General features: G+C 45.1%; 1 protein-coding gene across 2 annotated transcripts in view; it reads right to left on the bottom strand.

The window, feature by feature from the left end:
- The window catches only part of FBXL4 (F-box and leucine rich repeat protein 4), a 301,153-nt gene extending 285,008 nt beyond the window's left edge, over positions 1-16,145 (bottom strand). The window contains exon 1 of one of the 2 annotated variants that reach the window (XM_078648220.1): positions 15,928-16,145. The gene's annotated coding sequence lies outside the window, so the exon portion shown is untranslated. The remainder of the gene's footprint in view (positions 1-15,927) is intronic. The other variant, XM_078648219.1, reaches the window with a different exon arrangement.
- Between the last annotated feature and the right edge of the window lie 7,414 nt (positions 16,146-23,559).

The following is a 23,559-nucleotide window of genomic DNA, read 5'->3' as shown; positions in this document are numbered from 1 at the left end:
ATCGAATTAGAGGAATACTCTCACCAGTATAACTTCTTGCTTTCGCCCCCACTTGTTCCAAATGTTTCCCAAGCACTTTTACAAATCTTTCAAAACATCCTCATTGATAATGCTAAACTGTGAACCAGAATCTGCAAACGTCCTTTACCATTACCTCTCTAACACTCAACTAACAAACTGTTTTTTTTCCTTATTGCATTTTCAACATTTAAAATATCGTACTCAATTAAAAAAAAAGCACTAGCATCTGTATCCTCCTCTCGCTGATCAGAACCTGAATTATTATCCTCTTGAATACATTTTACTTTGGTATCTCAGATATTGACCCTTTTTGACTCGTGGAAGAACATTTCTTTAAAAATTTCAAATGTTCTAAACTGGCACATCTATAACATTTCCGTGGTTTTGACGAATTAGCATGCTCTTCCATTTCTTTTTTTGAGTTAATGGTACTGTATATAGCTGCCACCTCGTTTTACCCTGTCCCATGTCCCTAGCCCATATCCAACTCCACTTTCCTGTCTATTTACCTGTGGACCTTGCTCGTGTCCCTAACCACCTCCCCTATTTCGTATTGTTACCAGTTTCCTTAGGTCTCCCCCCCCCCACACTGCCAATAGAGGTTTCTTTCCTTCCTTTTATATTACAATAATTTCCACAGAGTATTTGCGATCCTTAAGTTTCAATCCTAACTTCACTAAGTCCACACGGATGTACGTTATGGAACTCATAACTTGAACAAAGAGCTACGCAACTGCGTGATATGTGTATTTGACAATGTTTATTGATACTTGCCCGCTTTCCGTGTGTATATATATATTCATCCATTATTTCTTTTTACATTGTTGTAACATGACAACTGCCTATTTTCGTTTTCTTCTTTATTGTACATGGCTTGATGTAACCAGAATCTCACACCAAAGACAAAATGCAAAACCTCAATGAAAATGATTTAAAGAAAAAAAAAACACTGGTATTGTGCGGGACCTTTGTGAAATAATTACTTTTAACTTTCTAAGCAACTTTAATTATGTTAATTTGTTTAGCATACTGTAGCTCATCAATTACAGCTTCAGCACACCTGTTGGTAAATTCCGCTTTTTTTTTTTACTAAAGCAATTACGCCTCTCAATGAAGCTTTTCCAGTGGCCCACAACTTATCCTGTATGTTAGGATTGGTCGTAAGCATAATGATTTGGTCATGTATAAACTCTTCTTGTAGTGCACCAAAACGGCAGGTAATAGCCAAATGTTTAGGTGCTGAAACATATTCATCCTCCCTTTCACTTATCCGTGCTTGCGCTGGAAAAATGTATCTTTAACGATGGCCACACACATCACTGGTGACAAATGTGCATCAAGATCTGCCTAACCGTCTTTTAAATTTTGCTATATGTTTTAACCCTCTAGGCTCTACACATTATAACAAGATTTTCTTTTTCTTTTCTGGTGTAGTAATCTTAATCAAATGTTGAAATATAGTTGCAGAAATATTCCTTCCTCTCTTGCCATCATATAAAAGGTTCCCGTTAGTAGGCAAGAATGCTTGTGGAGCAGATATATTCAATTAGTTTAAAGCACACATGGTATGTAACTGTTAATTGTGCCAATGGCCCCGCAGGGGTGAGCGGCGCGAGACGTCTCCCCCTGCGGATTTCGCCCAGAATGGTAGGGTCCAAGAGCGCGCTAGAGAGAGCGTCAGGGCAGTTAGATTAGCGTAGTTCTGTGGAGATTAGGCGCAGGGAGTTTTAGAGAGGGCGTTTAGTTTTCTTAGCAGAATAGCGGAATCGGAATTTCAGGCATTTTAATTATTTTGTTGATATCGGTAGCGAAGGATAGTTAGAGTGAGTAAGTTTATTATTTTAAAAAATGGACATGAGTGACAAACTGGTCGCAGCGCTGAGAGTGATTCAGCAGGAGGGCAGGGAAGACATGCTCACGCAGGCAGCGCTCGACGAAATGATGCCCCCAAAACGCCCACCACAGAGGCAAGCGGCGAAAGGAGTGAGGTACGCTATTGAAGCCTGTCAACCGGCTTCTGTCAGGAAACAAAGGGGGCGTGCTCGTTCCTTGAGTGCTGGGGCTGATGCGGCTTCGCATCATGGTGAAGGGAGTCAGATGGTGTCAGCGAGAAGAGCGTCGTCCCTCACGCGCCAGAAGACAGTGAGTGTTTTAGATAACGGCATACGCGGACCAGAGGCGAATATGCTGGTGGCGGGACCCCCTTTGAGAGCTGCTACATGTGGCACGCAGGTTTCCCTGAAGAGAAAGGGGAAGGAAAAAACAGTTAAGAAAGTAGCCCTTAAGCAGGATGGTTTGGGGGAGCAGTGTTTGTCATTCTCCCCTCACCCCTCGAATTGTATTCCTGTCAGCGTGTCAATGGGGCTTGATAATGGACAGAATAACGCAGGTCAGCGTTTCTTCATGAGAGGGGGGTCGGGATCGTTGGTGGCATATTCGAGTGACAGTGAAGAGGAGGACGGGGCTTATGAGTCACAACCCCCGCAGGCCCCCCAGAGTAAAAAGACGCCGTTGCAGACATCTCAGACTACTTCGAAGCTTCCCATGGCTTTAGTTGCGGGTCCTCCAGTGTTTCAGCATGATGCAATGTTCCACAGGTCACAAGAGATCAGTGAGTCTGAGGCAGAGGAGGAGTTTTCTGTGAGTTCAGACACGGACGAGGACTTTGAACAGGAACATGGACAAGACACAGTTCGTGCAGAACCGGCAGGCAAGCGATGGGACATTCAATATATTTTTCCTCGTGCCCGCTCTTCGCCATATGATGCACCTTATGATACGAGTAAAACAGTTAGAAGCGAGGACAGTCAGTCGCATTGGGTTGAGCGCCCCATGTGCAAGGAAATCCCAGCTAGAGTACCGGCTCCCAGGGAGGTTGTGCATACCTCACGAGTACCACGCGACATGGTTGAGGCGCAGATGGTTGGTGTCAAGAATGCGCCATCTGTTCAGGCGGCTGCCTCTACCGTGTCACGGTATAATGCGGAGCTTGGTAAAGTATGCGCTAGCGAATCTAGAGCGGATTGTTTGCGAGCAGATAAGTCTCAGGAGCGGAGCGCTGATCTGTTTTGGTCAAATTTCGACGGGGGAGTGGGAGATGGTGCTTGCCCAGGCTCTAGTGGTGGGGGTCAGGTGAGGGGTGATTTTTGTCAATCAACAGAGGGTCAGGTGGGTCGCGAAAGAAAGAAGGGCAAAAAAAGTGTACATTCTAAACAGAGTGTTAGGGGTATAGTAGGTACAGAAGTCAGGGTTGGGGGGGGACAACAAATTCTTCTTTGTTGTTTCAGAAGTCTAGTGCGGATTTGTCGGTTGCGCACGTGACCCCACGAGACTATCAAGAGCGGATGTCTCCAAATGAATTGCAGCAGCGAGCAGGACAGCTACCATGCGGTAAGCATCAGTGGTGGACAGTGTGGGAGGAGGGTAGAGATGACGGGGGGATGGTCCGAGAGTTACCTGTGGTGCAAGTTGTTGGGGGAGGGGAAGGCGGGAGGAAGGTTAGGCCAAGGGATTTGGCATTAAATGAAAGAGTATTACCTCAAGAATTGCCTGTTATAACGGGAGGGAGGGCTCGAGATGCAGCAGCAGAACAGGTTCTTAATGTTAGGCAGAGGCTGCCTTATATGGGTGTGGCGATGCCGCTGGGGTCCCATTTATCAGAAAAAACTAAGCAGCGGATATGGAATCACGAGTTTGTGGATATATTCAAATTGCTGCATCTAGATTTACAGGCCAAAGAGGGTTCTAAAGAGGAGGAATGGGAGTTAGCGCGACGTCCCAGGGTGCCTCGTACGATTGAGAACTGGACCTCCGCATTCTTGATCTACGCGAGCATCTATTGCGAACGGTACCCCGAAAGGTCCGTCGCCCTTTACAAATACATGGACATAGTAAGGAAGGCTCAGTTACACTTTGGGGGATACTCCTGGCTTAACTACAATGAGGAGTTTCGTGCTCGTATTAGTATTTGTGTAGAGAAGCCTTGGGGTGACGTAGACTCGTAGCTTTGGCTTCAATGGATGTCCACATCACATCCATCGGCTACGACACACACTGCAAGTGGCTTGCCAGTTCCCTACCGGCCCTTTCTATGGCGCCCCGCTCAATATGGAGCGGGTACATGGGGAAGAGGCGTTTCATCAGGTACAGGAGCCTGTTGGAATTATAACAGAGGAATGTGTAACAGACCATTGTGCCGTTTTAAACACGACTGTTCCCATTGCGGGGGGCGTCATCCGCTCACGCACTGTAATGCCCCAGCGGGAGGTTTCAGTGGGCATAGAGGCAGTGACCAGCAGCGGTTTCCAGAGCAGAGTGGTTGGGCAGCGAGAGGTAGAGGCACCCCTTTCCCTCCTTTCCCAAAAGGCGCCTACTCCCATTAGATTGAATAGCTTAGTGCCTTGGTTGAATAGATATCACGATACTGAGGCAGCATCCCATTTGTTCTGGGGGTTTCGGGATGGGTTCAAATTAGGGTATCAAGGGCCTAGAACACAGAGGTGGGCTGACAATCTGCGTTCGGCTAAAGAGATGCCGGAGGTAGTAAGTAAAAAACTGAACATGGAAATTGGAGCAGGTAGAATAGCGGGCCCTTTCAGGGATTGCCCTTTGCCGAACTTGATCGTGTCCCCTATTGGGGTCATTCCCAAGAAAACTGCTGGTGAATATCGTATGATTCAGCATCTATCCTGGCCAGAAGGGGGATCTATAAATGATTTTATATCTGAAGTGGACACTTCAGTGTCTTACACAACGGTGGATGAGGCAATGGAACTAGTGACAAAGATGGGTCAAGGAGCAGAAATGGCGAAATGTGATATTCAGTCCGCTTTTAGGTTAATGCCAATTCACCCTTCTGACTTTGATTTATTGGGGATGTTCTTCCAAGGACACTATTTTGTAGACAGGGTATTGCCAATGGGCTGTGCGGCCTCTTGTGCGCTTTTTGAACTGTTCAGCACTTTCATACAATGGATTTTCTCTCAGACGTGTACAAAGGGTGTCTGCTGTCATTACTTGGATGATTTCCTTTTCATAGGAAAGGCAAACACGGGACACTGTAAAGAAGCGCTGACGCGTTTCCAGACACTTGCTGAGGCTCTGGGGGTCCCTTTAGCACCAGACAAGACCGAAGGCCCGGTCAAAGTAATAACTTTTCTGGGCATTGAACTAGACACCACGCTTATGACAGCACGCATTCCTAAAAATAAGATTCGCGAGATTAAGGCTTTTATCCTCACAGTTTTAAACACAACTAAGATTGAGGTGAGACAGGTGCAGCGCTTGTTGGGTTATTTAAACTTTGCTTGTCGAGTGGTTAGGGCGGGAAGGACGTTTTGTACACGTCTAGGCATGGCTTTATCTGGTGCATATCTCCCACACCACAGAGTTCGTGTGACAAAAAACATCAAAGAAGATTTACGAGTGTGGTTGTGTTTTCTGGACAAGTTTAATGGCATTCCTTTACAATTTGTGCATGACAATTTTGTGTGGCAAGTTCAAATCTATTCTGACGCGGCGGGGTCCATTGGCTTTGGTATCTTCTGGGAAGGGCGGTGGTGCGCAGAGGGTTGGCCAGAACATTGGAAGAACCATGGAAGAAGCATCGCCTTTTTAGAGCTTTTTCCGCTGATTGTCGCATTACTAGTGTGGGGCCAAGAATTTCAAAACAGGTCGGTGTTATTTCATGTTGATAACATGACAGTTGTGAACCTGATTAATAACCAGAAAGCAAAAGATGTTAGAGTTTTACAGTTATTAAGAATGTTCATGCTTTTAAGTTTACAATTCAACATGATGTTCAAAGCTCGACATGTCCCAGGGGTTAATAATTGCATTGCTGATGCTCTTTCCCGATTTCAGTGGCAGAAATTCCGCGAATTGGCGCCAGGGGCGGATCTCTACAAAACAGAAGTGCCACACAACATTTGGGCCCTAGGGGAGTGAGGATCGTTCAACTAGTCGAGCAGTCCATTGCCCCTTCGACTAGAAGAAGTTATGTGCAATCATGGCAGGAGTTTTTACATTACAAGCAGAGTTTGGGTGGATCTGAGTCAGTGGGGAAAGTTACAGGTGGTATTTGCGATTTTTTGCTGACTTTAATAGATAAAGGTTTGTCGCACACCACAATTGCAGGGAAATTGTCTGGTTTATCATTTTATGGTCAATTGTTGTGGGGTTTTGACCCGGTGGATGATCAGCTGGTAAAGAAAATGTTGAGAGGTTTACAGAAGGGGTCAATTGGTTTAATGCGGCCAAGAGCTCCCATTACATTTGAGTTGTTGCAGCAGTTGTTAGGACAATTAAGTTTGTTTTGTTATGATATTTGGGAAATTGGGCGTTTTAGGTTAGCCATGATTTGGATGTTTTTTGGGGCTTTTAGGGTTTCTGAGGTTTTGGGTATTGGAAGGGATAGTGGTTTGTCCAGTGCAGAGATTGCATTAAGAGAAAATAGGCTGGGGATATGGGTGAGGAAGTCTAAAACAGATCAACTAGGCCGAGGCATGTGGGTTTTTCTAAATAGGAGTGGGATGGCTGACTGTTGCCCGGTGCAGGAGTGGGTTCGGTTTGTTTCTAGAGAACCGATGACGACAGGTCACATTTTTATTCATAAAAATGGTGAGAAAATTACTAGTTCCCAATTTTTAGCGGTATTGAGAAGGGCTCTGACATACTTGGGGGAAAGTCCAAAATAGTTTGCCACACACTCTTTTCGTATAGGGGCTGCTACAGAGGCGGGAAGATTGGGATTGGGTTTGGGCGTGCTAAAACGCATTGGTAGGTGGAAGTCTAACAGTTACAAATGTTACGTGCGCAAATAAACTTGTTGTTGTGTATCTGGTTGGGGGTGCGTTGGTCTAATTTTTCTTTCATTTCAGGTACTGTGCGGGGTGCAAATTCGAAGTTTAAACGGCAGACCTGGATAGTAGGCCATTCGTTTATAAAGTGGGCAGCCCTGTTCGCAGAAGAGCAGATTTATGGACGATCACTGGGTATTCCTAGTGCAAAGCACGAAGTAGTCTGGAAGGGTAAAGGAGGCATGCAGTGGGACGATTTAATTCCAACACTAACACAGATGTTTCACATGCGAGGTTGTCCGGACCACCTTATCGTCCACGTAGGTGAGAATGATTTAGTTAAAATGTCAAGACTCGCGCTCATAAAGCGCATGCAACTTGATTTGACGGTACTGAGGATGAATTGGTCGACCACTCGCTTGTTTTGGACTGAGTTCATATACAGACAATCTTGGCGACAGGCCAAGTCACATGCTGCAGTCGAGAAGGCCAGGCGGAAACTAAATAAAGCCATGAGGGTGTTTTGTAAAGTGATGAAGATTGGGGTTTTACAGCATGAGAACATCTCGAGTAGCGAGAGTCATCTTTTTCGAGGTGACGGAGTCCATTTGTCTCAGTTAGGCATGGCCTACTATTTGGTGGAAATCAGAGACATGCTGGCGCAAGAGCTACAAGTGAATCTTTGGTGCAGTTCGAAATTGTAAACGACGTCTGTTTTTCTTTGGGGTGGGGCCAGGAAAACTCGGTTTTCCTGGGTGGCGTAAAATCCCCAGGGAGGAGGGGTCAAGAGCGGGCTCCTCCAGTTATTAGTTAGATAGGGGGAATTATACAGAACAATGGAGGGGAAAAAATGGAAAGAAAATGTTGGGGAAGTTATGATGAGTTCAATACAAGAAAAGAGATTATTTGATGGTTTCGGTATAAAGTCTAAATTTATAATGAAAGGAAATAAATAAATAAAGAAATGGTTTCGGTTCAAATGCCAAATTTACATGTTTGATGATCTGTTGGGAAATTTATGAAGTTCATATCCTGAATAAAGTGGCCTTTTCTGCTATGAGAAAGCGAGTGGTCTCAATTTGTGGGCGAAATATTAATGAATAATTGCAAAAGTGTTTTCCTTTTCCTGTGAATTCCCTTTCACCAAGCCTGCGGACTGCGGACCTTCAGCTACAGCGACTGAGGAGGAGCGCTTGCTGCTGTCAGCGTTACCTGCCTGTGCCTGCTCCCGCCGCTGCCCCTCGCCGGACCCGCTTCGCGGGTCCCGCTTCGCGGCCAGGAGCTGTTGTGGGGCGTGCTAGGTGTGCTGATTCCTTGACCGGCAGGGCTGCGAGCCAGACGCGGGGGACTCCGAGTTCCAGGAGCCCCCGCGCGCCCGTGGCCACCTGGGCTGCTCTCCCTGCCGGCCCCGCCCCCACCTGGACGTCTAAAGAGCCGTCCTTCCCTCCATTTGGCGGATTCCCTTTCACCAAGCCTGCGGACTGCGGACCTTCAGCTACAGCGACTGAGGAGGAGCGCTTGCTGCTGTCAGCGTTACCTGCCTGTGCCTGCTCCCGCCGCTGCCCCTCGCCGGACCCGCTTCGCGGGTCCCGCTTCGCGGCCAGGAGCTGTTGTGGGGCGTGCTAGGTGTGCTGATTCCTTGACCGGCAGGGCTGCGAGCCAGACGCGGGGGACTCCGAGTTCCAGGAGCCCCCGCGCGCCCGTGGCCACCTGGGCTGCTCTCCCTGCCGGCCCCGCCCCCACCTGGACGTCTAAAGAGCCGTCCTTCCCTCCATTTGGCGGATTCCCTTTCACCAAGCCTGCGGACTGCGGACCTTCAGCTACAGCGACTGAGGAGGAGCGCTTGCTGCTGTCAGCGTTACCTGCCTGTGCCTGCTCCCGCCGCTGCCCCTCGCCGGACCCGCTTCGCGGGTCCCGCTTCGCGGCCAGGAGCTGTTGTGGGGCGTGCTAGGTGTGCTGATTCCTTGACCGGCAGGGCTGCGAGCCAGACGCGGGGGACTCCGAGTTCCAGGAGCCCCCGCGCGCCCGTGGCCACCTGGGCTGCTCTCCCTGCCGGCCCCGCCCCTAGAGTGCAACCAACCATCTACAAAGGAGTAGAGTCATCCCCGCTGCGCGAGAGCGCGCGGGAGGGCGCCGGGAGAAGCCCGGGACAAGGGCGGGACCGTCTGTGGCCGTCCGGGGCCGAAGGAGGCTGGGCTGGGCCCACTCCCTAACATCCTACATTCTACGCTAAGGCATACCCAAGGTACTGTTATTGACTAAAAGACATAAATGTAAGAATTTTGATATCCTGTGCCACTGAACATTGTTGCATAATCCCCAATTTATAGTATTCCTCCATCCTCCTCCTTGTTGCCAGACGGGGGTCAGTGGGGCTTTCATGTGCACCCTTTGAATCGCCCAGGCATAAGGTTGAGTAGAGGGGGTTAACGAGGTTGGGTTGGGCCCAGAATCCTTGAATCATCGTTTAATATTCTTGCGAACACGTATCCTGAGGCTTAAATATCTGCCACTAAGAAATGGCTCTTAGATCTGGTAAGCAGCGTCTTGTGCACATACAAACTTCACAGGGGGTTGTTTCAGGCCCCCTAGATGCCTTTATTACCAGAGCAACCGGTATACTGGAAAAAGAAATTGAACTGGTTGAGCATAGATTGTCCCTGGACCTGGTTACTGGGAAACGTTCCTCCATAGGTGATTTGGCTCGTGTCAAAAGCCCTTTAACTAACGCAGCATTTAATTGTATTTTAACATCAGACACCGACATAATTGTCCATGAAGAAGGGATCGAAGCCACTACATCTAGGCTACATGAAAACATGGACGTGGCCTCCAATAGTAATGTGACTAGCTTAGAAGAGAATAGCCAATCATTTGTGCTTGAAACCTCTCAAATAAATGTCACTACTTTACCTTGTACCCCTGCCCCATCAATAGAATCCATCAAACAGGCACCACGGAAAAGAAAACATGTATCCAGCCCCGAGGGAGGAAAGACACAGAAACAACTTAAAATAGATTCCGAGAATAGTCCCTCCCACTCTCAGTCCATTCAAATGCCACAGATAGTGTATTGTCCATCATTGGCCCACTCAGGATCCTCTAACTCTTGCCCAACCTGTCTTAGTAGCGATGACATCTTGCTGGCAAAAATGGAAACAATAGTTAAAAACCTTCTGCTTCCGATGGTCGAAAATATAAGGATAATGTCCGCCAAAATAGATGTCCTAGAAGCGGCAATTAATATTAATATGGACCTCTTACAAAACATATCTGGCACTAAGCCAAGGGGCACAGTTCCTAAAGGGGGTTCTACCCAAAGTACCGGGACAACCACAACAATTCCCGCAGTGACATCACTTACCAACACTAACAAGAAACCATTAACAGGGGCAAAAACAACATCTATAACTAGAGCCACCTTTAAAGACCCACCGAAGGCTAAACCCGCATCGGTGGTCAACACCGTGCAAGGGGAAAAACATCAAGCTAATGCTGTACCAAAACAACCAAAAAATACCCCAGCACGTGCCCCTGTATCAAATAGGGATAATAATATACCATACTCTGATAGGAACAAGAGGTTAGATAATAGAAACTCACGGAAATCCCAGAGGGTCAATCTACCACCAGAAGCAGCTCAATATACTATTGTGCTAACAGGAGTGGCTCCACTTAAAGAGGGCACTAGAGAATCCCAGGTGGACTTGCGGAACAAGGTTACATTCTGGTTGAATAAACACCGCCCACTCCCCCCGTCGTCCCCCACCGAAATTTTATACGTAAGGAGAGTAGATTGGGTTGGAAAGGGCGAAAAAGATCTAGAAGGGGACTGCATTCTAATTTCTTTTAGAGACCCGTGGGTAGTGGATAGAATCCAACGGAAAGCTAGATTTGCCCGTTTGGGAGATGTCCAGACTCTACATCTTGGCTACTTTTATCCCTATATCCACCAAACAAACCATACGGGATATAATTCATGGAAAGCCAAAGGGGGAAGACCAAGAGAGCCTGTAACTCATTTCTCCCCATATTATCCCCCGCTCTACAACCACTTTGAGGCACTGTCCGACCTAGAATGGGTTGACTGACTATGTGCACCAAACCAGTCACCCAATCTAGCACTAGTGGATGATGAAGGAGCCCAAACCTCATCCACCCCCACCCCAGAATCGGTAGAAGAGCGACAGCCCACGCCCCATAGTGGCAGGTCAGTAAAGGGATCTTTGTGGGTTAAAGGCACATCCCGTAATGTAGAAGAAGCAGGACCAACAAATACCTATCCACCGAGTCCCCAATCCCTGTTCTCTGCTAGCAACAACTACGCAGAGATAGATTTGTTACATTCACACTTGGTGTCCTGGAACGTTGCTGGAGCCAAGTCACGCCTGGTATCTGACGACTGGTCGGGGTTTATAGGTAAATATGAGGTGGTGCTACTGCAGGAAACATGGGCTACAGTCCCGTTTTACATGGCTGGTTATATTAATTTTTTTAAACCAGCAGTAAAAGGTGTAAAGGGGCGGGCGTCTGGGGGCTTAACCACATGGGTTAAACAGGCCTGGGGTTTTTCAGCTTCTGAACTGTATGTGGATAACCCTGACATACTGGCTGTAAGGTTGAGTAAAACGGGGGGGCAGGAATTGTTCATTATTAACATATATTCCAGAGGTCTCCCCGGCGGCAGATGCCCCAAATTGATCGGCGAATTAGATACATTGTTAACGGGCTGGGATAAAGCCTCCCTCATCATGCTAGCAGGTGACATCAACTGCACGATTGAGCCTTTGTACCAGCCAGAGGATAATTGGGGGCTTGAAGAAGATGTCACGTGGAAAATTCCTGAACTTTCCAACAAAACCATAGTCAAAGCAACGGAGGCCGCCCTGAACTGGACATCGTTTTGCCTCACATGGGGTTTAAGGGCTGTGAACGGTCGCACAAAATCAGATTTTGGAGCAAACCCTACCTTTGACAATGGTGTGAGGAAGAGTCGTATCGATTATATTTTTATAAAAATGGAACATTGGAATGTAATCGATGACATGGAAATTATAATACGACCTGAGAGTGACCATAACCCCTTGTCCTTGAAATTCTTAACGTGTGATCAGGCAAGATTAAGGGAACCTGATCCTAGGGGGCAAGGGGTGATAATTGTATCAAATGACCGGAGGAGAGTGAAGTGGTCACTAATTTCAAATGATGTAACGGTTCAGTCTAACATTGAAAATGTAGTGTCATGTGCTCTAAATAACATGAAGTCTGTTGCTGTTGAAAAGGGTCAGGATGATTTACATAAATTGATGGGTATTCATGATAATTGTTTTTCCGAACTTAAACATATTCTATCGAAACCATGTAATCATAATACTGGACATCTGAACCCCCCAAGAAGTAAATGGTACAATAGAGAATGTAGAGAGGCTCATAGCCATCTCATAGAAAAAGTTAAATCTAGAGACATCTGTGCTGTTAAAGAGGCGAGGAAAAGGTACAAAAAAGTACAATGGGTGGCAAAAAAGGAATGGGAAGACGAATTTTGGGCAGATCTTCTGGAAGCTAGTCAATCAAACGACCATGTCAAATTCTGGGACATTGTCAAATGTGGTAAAGACGGTGAGCTTCGCATTCCGTCCAACCATGTTTGCCCAGAAGACTGGATCAAACATTACTCTACCCAATTCTGTCCAGTGGCCCATGATTCCTCGTCCAGAATGTCTATGCTGCCGATAGCAACACCAGACAATTTGACTCTGTCCTTTACCGAAGCGGAAACAGATTATGCATTGGGGCTAACAAAAAGGGGGAAGGCACCTGGGTTGGACCAAATTCCGGCTGACCTCTTTAAAGCGAATACAGGTCTGTGGGTACCTTACTTAACATATATAGTTAACATCATTGCGAGAGGTGCCCACATTCCCAAGACCTGGAAAGGGGCAGAGATTCTCCCCATACATAAAAAGGGCGATAGAACAAATCCAGGGAACTATCGCCCGATTAGCTTAATTGATTGTTTTCAAAAGGTTTTTGCCCGTATGATTTTGGTGAGGGTTCATGGGTGGATGGATATAGAAGGAATACTATCCCCGTTACAGGCAGGTTTTAGACCCGGTACAAGTACTATAGACCAGGTCCTGAGGTTTTGTATGATTTTTTGGAAATTTGTCATACTTGGCGGCGGAACCATCTTTGCTGCATTTATAGATCTTAAATCAGCATTTGATTTGGTGCCGAGAGGAAAATTGTGGCAGGTTTTAAGGGACCTAGGAATGCCGAGGGAACTAGTGGACATTATTATCAGACTACATGAAGACAATTTCGCTAGGGTCAGATGGGGGGCACAAGGCCAATTTACGGAGTCTTTTCCAGTCTCCCGAGGAGTTCGCCAGGGGTGCGTTCTCGCACCCACCCTATTCCTACTATTTATAGACCAGGTAGTGAAATTCTTTGGGTTAATTAACACTGATGCTCCGTCTCTGGCGGGGACAAAATTCCCATTGTTGATCTTTGCGGACGACACCCTCCTCTTATCCAAAACAAGGGGGGGGCTGCAGAGGGCTTTGAACCATTTTGAGGAGTACTGTAATCGTAATGACCTTCAGATAAATGTGGGGAAAACAAAATTTATGGTTTTCTCCAGAAAAAAAAAACCAATACGTAGTCGTGTACAACTTAATGGGGTTAACCTAGAACAAGTTGACACGATGACGTATCTGGGGGTCACTCTGGATTGCCGACTGTCCTGGAAACCACAAATTGAGACCCAGCAATTAAAACTGTCCCAACTCACTGGTTGCCTTTTGCGGGAGCAAAAGAAATCGATTACCAAAAGGGTTGCCCCGGCTTTACAAATTTACGATGTTAAAATCAACGCTGCGACATTGTACGGGGCAGAGTTATGGGGTTTTATGGATTTATCAAGTTTGTACAAAATCCAGTGCAGGTTCCTTCGTAGTTTGGTGGGACTCCCCCAATCTACACCACTGATCCCTCTTTGCCACGACATGGGTTGCCGTCCAATTACGGATATGGCACGTTACAGAGTAGTGTCTACCTGGAGGCGTCTGTGGACTACAGAGGAGTTGTCACTCTTTGCAAAGGAGGTATCCGAGGTGAAGGCTATTGGGGGTTCAGAGAGAATCCCATGGTTGCAGATGGTGAAAAAGACCCTGTTTGACATGGGCCTTAGCCACCTGTGGTCCTCGCCAGATATTAGCAACTTTCCCTCAAAAAAGGATTTCAAGAGCCTATTCTGGGCTTCTACCCGCCATTCTCTGGTCCAGGCATCTGGCTCTGAAGATCTGACAGGGCGTTTTTTAAGATTTAAATTGGATCCGGTTCGGGAGCTATATTGGGATCTTATCTCAAAGCCCCTAGATAAAAAATTATATCACCAACTTCGGGTGGGCACCTTACCCCTCAATTCCTTCACAGCAACATGGAATAACAAAACTAGTAATCTATGTAGCCATTGCCCTGGGTGTAAGGAAACAGAGGGACACTTTTTGTTTGTTTGCCCGCGATATAGCGAACCCCGTTCAAAGTGGCTAAAACCCATTTTTAAACGTATGAACTGTAATAAATCTTCAGATGCAATATGGGCTTTAAAAACAAACACAACTGGTTTTATTGTGATATGCTTGGCTAAATACCTAGGTTGGGCTTGGGTAATTAGAACAAAAAGGAATCCTATCGTTACTGGACAGAGTGTAAGCTGTATAGCCACCACTAATACCTGTTAAAACACATTTTAAGAGCTTTTTAACTTTTATGATAACATATTTGGATTAAATAATGTCTTGATTTTGTCGTTGATGGTTTAATAACTTTTTAACTTTGGATTCAAGTAGGACGTATAGTGAGGATTTTACATATATAGGTATAACTATCCCTTTTTTCTTATATATAACGATTTGTAACATGAATTGATGTCGATATTGTTGTTGTAAATATTTTGCTAAGTTGTCTTTTATGATTTCATTTATCGAAATAAAGACATTAAAATCTGAATCTGACTACCTCTAAAATGCTACAGTAGTCGACCTTCACCAAATTATTTGTATATCAGGAATTAAAAAACATCTCATACTCGAATGTTCAAAAACAAACGAACATAACATATACACTAAATTACATTACTACAGTGTGGCACATTTGAGCGTGTATATCTTGAGAGGGGCAGGGTCCTTGTGAGTTGGGGGTGATGGGTTCTCTGTGAATAGGAGTAGTGTGAAGCTGAGTTCGGTGGGTGCCGCAATCTTGGATAGTGTGAGAGTAAAAATAATGGGCTGCTGCTGAGTGAGGGTTAGAGGAGTGGCTGTATGAGTGGAAGAAGTAACAGGGCAAGAAAGGTACCTGCACACGAGGGTAACAATGAGACTGCCCTTTGTACTGCCTGTAATAACAAGGAAGACTAACCTGTGACTGGTGCCTGAACGCTAAAATAGTGTGAGCAGAGATATAAACACAAGAAGCGTGAAAGAAAGTGGCTAGCTACCTGGTCCCAGTAAATGAACCCTCTGGACCGTACCTGCCTGTCGACTGCTCCTGCAGACCCTGGGCTTGGCTCACAGATGGCACCCACTTGCAGTTAGTGCGCTCTGCTCGCTTTTACTTATGGCACTCACCGCAGCAGTTCTAGTGTTAACTCTCTATATGTCAAAGACGCAGAAAGGTTACAACAATTACTTTGCACAATGATGACCACACTTCACTGGTGATATTGTGCCCTGTTTCCGTGAGTATTAACGTAATAACAATTACAAATTTCAGGCAGACAACAAAGAGTTGCCTGTAGTAACGCTTGCTCGCCATCCCATACCCATGGAGACAGAAACCCCCGCCCCACCCCCAACCCAACAAAACAGCAAAAGCAGACCTTAAGTTCCTTCATTCTCAGTGCATTGAAATGGGATGTGCCAAGACACTGACAGCTCAGCCAGTGTTGTTGGCCGCCCCAGTAAGGTTTTTTTTTTAAAACGGCAACACTCTTAAGCTGCATTGGGTGCTGAAAGGGTGCTCAGCACCCCCAGACCGCAAAAGTAACAGGTGCGGAGCACAATCGCGTAAAAATGCAGGTGTTGGTGGAAGTGGGGGGCGGACTCACCGTCCCCGCGAATGCACTTGTCGGAGGCGGGTTGCAAGAAGACGGCAGAAGACTAAACAGCTCGATCAACACCTGTGTACACCAGGCAACACGAGTGACAGGTCTACGGTGTAGTTTTCGCGAGGGGCACAGGAGGCGTCGCGCGCATGACGCACGTACAGGTCGGATGGCTCTAGTCTACGGAAAATAGAGTTTCCAATGTTTTTGCCTTCAGTTGTGCTGTCAGTGCAGGCGCGAATCTGGTTGGTTCACATAAAGCTCTCTCTCATTGGCTGCAGCTTTTGCAGGCTCGAGTAAGGGAAGACGGGTCCGATTGGTCCAAACTTTGACATTAGCAATTGTTTTCCTGGACTCAAGGTTTAATGCTGGCGCACTTTTTAAACAATCGAAGTCGCGAATACCATGTTTTAAAACCTTCTCTACATGATTTACAGAAAAGAAGAGGTGCGGTATAGGGAGCGCGGGACTGAGAGCCGAGAGGTGGTTCACTACGGCCAGATCTGTCGACTTTGGAAATATGAAGAACAGATGTCAGTCTAGGCGTCGCCTCAACGGACCCCGGGACTCTGAACAAGTCACTAAATCTCACTGTGCCTAAAAATGTGTTTTTTCTTGCGTTACGTAACCGGTGCTCATGTAAAGCGCTCTATGTTCGCCCTGTACAAAACTGCAAAACATAGAGGCCTGGCTTATGGTTAAAAGGGGCTATGGTGACCATATTTTGAGAAGCAAAAACCGGGAAAGGTGTAGTGGTAAGTGTACATCGCGCGGACAGCCGCGCGATGCCTATTCGTTCTTAATGTCTTTACATAGCTGCCAAGGTTTCAGGTTGCTTATGTGTGACATTTTCATAATTTTACTATAAATATAAGTGACATTCAACGACTATGAGTGACACTTTCTCGGGAGCAAAATCAAGCAATAACCACAAGGAAAACATATAAATATCAGAAATTACACCAATTTGAGAAACAAGAAACTTTAGGAATATCTTAAAACTGCTGCAAACCACTAGAAATGGAAGGGCACAAACTAAATAAAAATCAGTAACTCACAGCTAATCCTCATAAAATAGAGTTTTGAGCATAAGCGTGGTTCATATTCTTTTGGGGAAACTGTCACTCAATAAAAGCTGCTCTTGCCCCCGCACTCCATCATTCACCAGAGCTATCTTGTCATTTGTATTAGTTGCATGAAAACTCCTGGGCACACGAAGAATTCAGCTCCACTAACGTTGGTATTCATGCTATTGAAACGGATCTCATGATATATGTGCTTCTCTAATCACTGCAGCAAGGCTGACAAAGAAAGTGTTTTTGGCCGGGCCAGTCTGGGTGGGGGGGCCATGGGCTGCAGCTACAGTGTGGTGGTAGGGATCTGACGTGCAGGCCAGCTTGTGATTTTCTTGGCCTTGTACCTTCTGCAACAGGCCGTTTCAATGACAGTGCTCAGAAAAAGGCTTTTCATGTTTTCACTGGTTGCTGTCCGCCCGCTTCCAGATTCACCTTTACTCCCTTGCGTGCCCCGGCTCGTCAGTTGGACGCCATTAATTAGTGAAGTCTAATGCCCCTAAATACGGTAAATAAATGTGCAGCCCAGCCCGCGGCCTTTAGCCCGTCCAGCGCACTTATTGAGCAGGCTCAACTGTAGATAACAGTCACGACGCTATGAATTAACCCCTTGCGTCCGGCCGGCCGACGTCACGGTGGGCGTGTGCGGAGGACGGCCAGGGGCCGTCCGAACTACGCCCATGCCATAAATCAATATTATCATAAAGAATGATAAATACCTGTCCATGAGTGACACGCACTCAGAGCAAGCCACCACTGTATTAAGGGCCAGCCGTCGCGACTTTTCTGGCACCGGCCCGATCCAGGGATCCGTGGGTGGCATGAAAGCCAGCTGCGGCACAGGCCGCACACACAGTCGGCTTGGTGAGGTCCGGCGGACTCGCTCGGCATGCTGCATGATCAAAGGCACCAACGAATCGGGACACAACACTACTAACAGTGTGACTGAGTTAGCTGCCTAACGCTAACTGCCGCCAAGAAAACATAACTGCCGCTCACTCACATGTGACGCGGGCGGCCCGCACACAAGAGCACAGTCTAGACGGGGGGAGGGTGGGGGGTCAGGTGACCTCAGGCCTGGTAGTGAGTAATAACTCTATAAGTGACAGCCGCAGGCGCCGGGAATTTCAATGGAGCCAGCACGGAGCAGAATAGTGCGAAACATTGAAGCAGACAATGCACACGGTCATCATTAACTGTTTCCGAGCCTGTTGGTGGCAGCGCCCGGGCCGGCAAGTCTGCGGAAAGCAGAAGAGCGGCGCACAGATGTCACAGGTGCAGGCGCACGTGCTACAGCGGGACCCCAAAAATCAATTTTAATCAATACTCACCCTTTTCCTGAAACCTTTTCAAACACACAAACATTCGTCAGTGGGGCCCATAACACTGCATGTTTACTCTGTTCTCTTACACTTGGCTTCAGGGTTTTGGTGAATCACAATAGAGAAATGCTGTAACATTTGGTAGAGTGTCTAATATCTACCTAAATCAGTTATTATTTACACCTACAGTTTATTACACTTTACCATGGTTTATTCAAACATTTAATTATTCAGACGCACCACCATAATGGCAATGGATCTGCTAGAAAGAAAATTAGGCGTAGGAAAATCACAAGACCAGCTTTTAAAATTCCATTTTCCCAACTTTATTAAAAGCAAAACTTTATTATGTCTGACATTTATGCATTAATTAATTCTTTATTCAGTAAAATCTTAAGCTTTATTTCAAAATTGATCATTTTATTTAGAGCTCAGAAAAAATCGCTTATTTTAGAAATCAGTCAAAAGTTTAGCAAAGCACATATAGTTCCAAATTCATTCTCTCCTAACATCCCTAACTAACACCCTCATCTTATCCTTCCAACCTGCAAAGCAAACAAATAAATCTCACAAAGAAAAAGTTTCTTACATCCAGGAGTCAATATTCAGTCTGGCAGCACTTCGTGTAGAAATCGAAAGAGCGACCCCCTCTAGACGAAACCAGGGGTTTTTATACACTAATTTCCTAACTTAATCTATCTAAAGTGTATCTACTATTACTTATTTGAATTCTGATTGGACACATTCGGGGTGGGTGAGCATCTCCTCACCATTACAACATCATTTTCACAATGACTCAGCAGAAAAATAAAGGGGCTTTGTTTTAGGACAGTCTTTGGCCTAGTCATTTCCTTGAGTGGCAACATCAGGACCTTTTCCCATGATCACAACATTCAAGCGTCCATGTTTGGCACCCATCCTGGGTTCCGGGCAAGGTAGCCTTGAACCTCCTCCAGCACAGGCAGTTCACTCTGACTTGCAGGCTTTTTGGCGCGCCTGTGCTGTCCAGCTTTTGCTCACAGTTTACCAGGGCAGCCATCTTTCGTACATGCCTCAGAGGCCACTTTTTGGAACTATCATAGAAACAAACACAAATTCATGTTAAATATAGAACTAAAGCCCTTCTGTTTACCTCCCACCATACTAATGTTTCCCCATTAGTTGTTACCTAGCAATTAAGCCACACAAATGCGTTTTATACTTACATTTTCGACCACTTCTTAGCACAAAATGTGTACAAAAAGCACATTTAAGGTGCGTTTGTTTATATCTAAGCTGTGCATTAATTCACAACACGACAACCATACATGTTAGTTAATTTTATTGCAACATGCAGGCAAAATTAGTACTCCCGTGTGTAATAAATGTATGCATCCTTATACTATGGTTGATTAGTTTACAAAACATTTCATTAGTAAATGTTAACGTTATGGAACATTGACTTTGAGAGGGGTACACAAAATTTTGTCTTTACCACCTCGCTCAATCAATTCCCTCATCTGGTGATTTTATCACCAAATATTTCTCAAAATTTTGGAAAATTTAGCAGAACATGTTACGAATTCTTCTGTTTTAAAGTCATCTACACTTTAGTTTCTTTCTCTTTTGAGTCTTTAAAAATATTTTCTCTTATTTCTTCCATTTCTATTTCATTCTTTTCTCTCATTCTTGCCAGTTTTTCTTCATTTCTTTTCTTTATTGTTTCCCTAAAATTTCTCCTACATTTATATGTACAACATAATCTTATCAAGAAAATTACTATTACTATAATTGTTATTGGAATTAGTATTTTACCTATAATTGAACTACCTATTTCTTGGAACCAATGCTTAATTGCTGAGAAACTTTTACCCAGCCTTTCAAGGACACCTTCAACCTCCAGTGGTTCAATTTCTTTATGCAAATCTGTAATATTTATAATATACTTTTCAATATTCTGACTTTTATCTGGGATATAAGTACAACAATGTTGCACCTTCAAAATCCCACAGACTCCTCCCTCTTTTGCTAAAATTATATCACGGGCAAGTCGATTTTGCATAACCATAGCTCTCATAGCAACCATTTCAGTATTTACCATCAGGAATCCTCCTTCTGTGTCTGTTGATAATCGATCAACTATTGTAGACAATTTTCTGATTCTGTTTGCATTAAACGAAATTCCCACTGCTGGTATCAGTGCTCCAAATACATGACCTATTATTTCTAACACACTCTCTCTTCTTTTCCGACTTAGAACTTTACCTATCTCATGCTTTCCATTAGTGCTTCTATCTACATGAAAATTTTTAGGAAAGACCAAACTCACATAACATGTCCCGTACCAATGGTCTGGTAACCTATAATAAGCTCTAATCCCACAAATAAAATAAATTCCAGGAAAAACAGGATCATCTCCTCCTTTAAATCCCCAACCCCCCTACAATCCTATATGTGTCTTGACATTGACTCGCACCCACAAAATAATTGTCATACATTGAATTGTCTCTTCTAATACAAAATTTCCCTAATATTGGAGCATCTATATTAATGGCTACATTCACATTCTTATCCTCAATATTCTTATCATCAAATGTAAAATATTTAGATTTTGCATGTTTCATTTTCTCATTTCGTTTGTAAGCAATCCTTCTTTCCTTAACCATGTTTAGAAAAGCCTTCTCCTCAATTCTCATTTTGCATGTCAAGTTATTATTAAAAGCAAATTCATGTGTCAATTCATCTAGTTCTAAGAAATACTCTCCCATTTCTTTTGCAGGTTTCCTTTTATTCAACGTACTATCAATTTTTAATTTTGCAAATATTTCATCTACTTTGGAATAATGATATTCCAATTTCCCAGTCTTATAAAACAAACTCGCAATTACACTACAAGTTACTCCATATGTAAGAGGAAGGTGGTGATATGTCACCCCTTCTGACACTGATGCTGGCAATTTTACACAAACATAACAGTCATCAAAATTCATAGTTGTAATGTACTCAAGTAACAACTTTGAATAGGTGTTTTAGTATAATCACTGATCGACCTATCTTGATGCAACTCTGGTTTGTACACGTGAGTCTCATGAATCTTTTCTTTCTCACTTGGCTTATTTGAACTCACATTCGGTTTTAATTTTGTTAAATTGCTCTGAAATGGAATTACAATAGCTAAAATTACCCACAATATTATCAACAATCCCATACATATTGTAAAACATCTACACCATTTTCTAAAAATAGAACATTTTGTTTAAGGGTTGTTAATTGTAATTTTCCCTAACCCAGTTTCTTCGACCTTATGTCACTTACAGGTTGCACACCACTCAGTACACATGGGAGGAGCAGCGTTTTTGGTGCTGCTCGACATGTCGGCCGCGTTCAACACGGTTGACCACGCGGTCCTTCTGGGTAGGCTCCGGGAGTCCAGGGTAACGGGCCTAGCCTTGGACTGGCTGGCATCATACCTCTGTAACAGGCGACAATCTGTGGCTATACCGTAGTTTCGCTCGTTGGTGAGAGAGGTAAAACAGGGAGTACCGCAGGGCTCGGCAATCAGCCCGATCCTTTTCAATTTATATCTTTGCCCTCTAATAAGTCTGATTAAGTCATTCGGCATGTCTGTCATCAATTATGCCGATGACACTCAGCTTATTTTTTCCATCGAGGGCAGGGATGCGGTCCCCCTGGAATCCTTCCACCAATACATGTCGGCAGCTGCGGGTTGGTTGCGTCAGAACTCGCTACAGTTTAACGGGGCAAAAACTGAAGTTCTCTACTGTTCGGCAGATCGCATGGCTCGCCCCCTGCCAGAGGGACTCTGGCCTTTTTCCACCTTGGGCCTTGTCGCAGCGGCAGATTCAGTCCGTAACCTAGGTGTCCTACTCGGGCCTGGTCTCCAGTTGGATGCCTTCGTTAACAAAACCACGGCTACCTGTATGCTGCTGCTGCGCATGTTGCGGAAGATTCTTCCGCTTCTCCCTCACTCAGCGAGGACGGAAGCAGTGCGCAGTATCATTCTCAGTGGGTTAGACTACTGTAACGCACTGCTTCTGGGAGCTCCCAATACCCTAATCTTGAAGTTACAGCGGGTACAGAACATGGCGGCTAAACTGGCGCTCTCGCGGCCATGGTCTGCCTCGTCCTCTCTTGCCCTTTCGGACCTACACTGGCTTCCGGTGCAAAAGCGGATCTGTTTTAAATCAGCTTGCTTGGTCTTTAGAGCCTTGCATGGGTTGGGTCCAGAGGTGTTGTGAGGTCTTTTTTCCTGGTACTCTGCTGCCAGACTTTTGAGATCCTCCTCGGCCTTCCTAGTGACTGTGCCCAAGATAAAAAGGGTGAGGATGGGCGGCCGCTCATTCAGCTTCGCGGCCGCCAAGCTCTGGAACTCCCTACCTCTGACCCTAAGGTGCAAGCAGGATCTTTTGTCATTTAGAAAGGACCTTAAAACCTACCTCTTTCCTAAGGCAGTGTAATTGTCATCTGTAAGAATGTCTGTGGTCAAAGCGCCAGGATGCCCTTTGGGTGACAGATGCGCTCTATAAGTATGCCTACGTACATACATACATACACTAACAAGTTTTCTTCGACCTTGTGTCAATTCTATTCTAAATTATACTATAATTAGATTTTTCTAACAAGTTTTCTTCGACCTTATGTCAACTCTGACCTCTCCTATATTTACAATATCCATCTCACAGGACTTCAGTCTATTTACTATAATATCATATACTTTGAGTGCCTATCTTCTGTTTCTTAGTTGATTTCTTTACTCACTTTTTCCCATTGGTTTTGGGTTGTACAGATTATCTTGACTGCTGTTAACCTCAACAATTGCTGGTAGAACAATATATGTCCACTCAGGTGATTTGTACCTCTGATTTGGACGTCTTACTCTTTTTGGCCTTTGAATAGTCTCTATCTTCTTTCCCAGTGTTTCTTTCTGGCTAGTCATTTCGTTTACTTGCTCTTCTGGTTCTTTTGTTTTGTTAACTATCTTGAATCTCAATCCACCAGTTCCTTTAGGCCAATTGTCTCCTTTGCAGACTTTCTTAGTCTTTGGCTCTACTGTGTTATGCTCCACTCTCCAAGCTCTTTTTCTTTGGCTTTTTCTTAATGGAGTTTCGTCTGCACTGTCATCAGTTTCACTTTCAGTATCTTCAACTGTATCATTGATTATGATTTTCACAATGTCTTTATCTTCATCAGATTCAGCTTTCTTTTCTGTTACTCTGTTAGGAACACCTTCATAACTGGTA

The sequence above is a fragment of the Lissotriton helveticus genome, chromosome 6 (assembly GCF_964261635.1).
Source record: "Lissotriton helveticus chromosome 6, aLisHel1.1, whole genome shotgun sequence".
Taxonomy (NCBI): Eukaryota; Metazoa; Chordata; class Amphibia; order Caudata; family Salamandridae; genus Lissotriton; species Lissotriton helveticus.
Note: the sequence above shows the minus strand (reverse complement) of the source record. Positions and strands in the feature narration are given on the sequence as shown.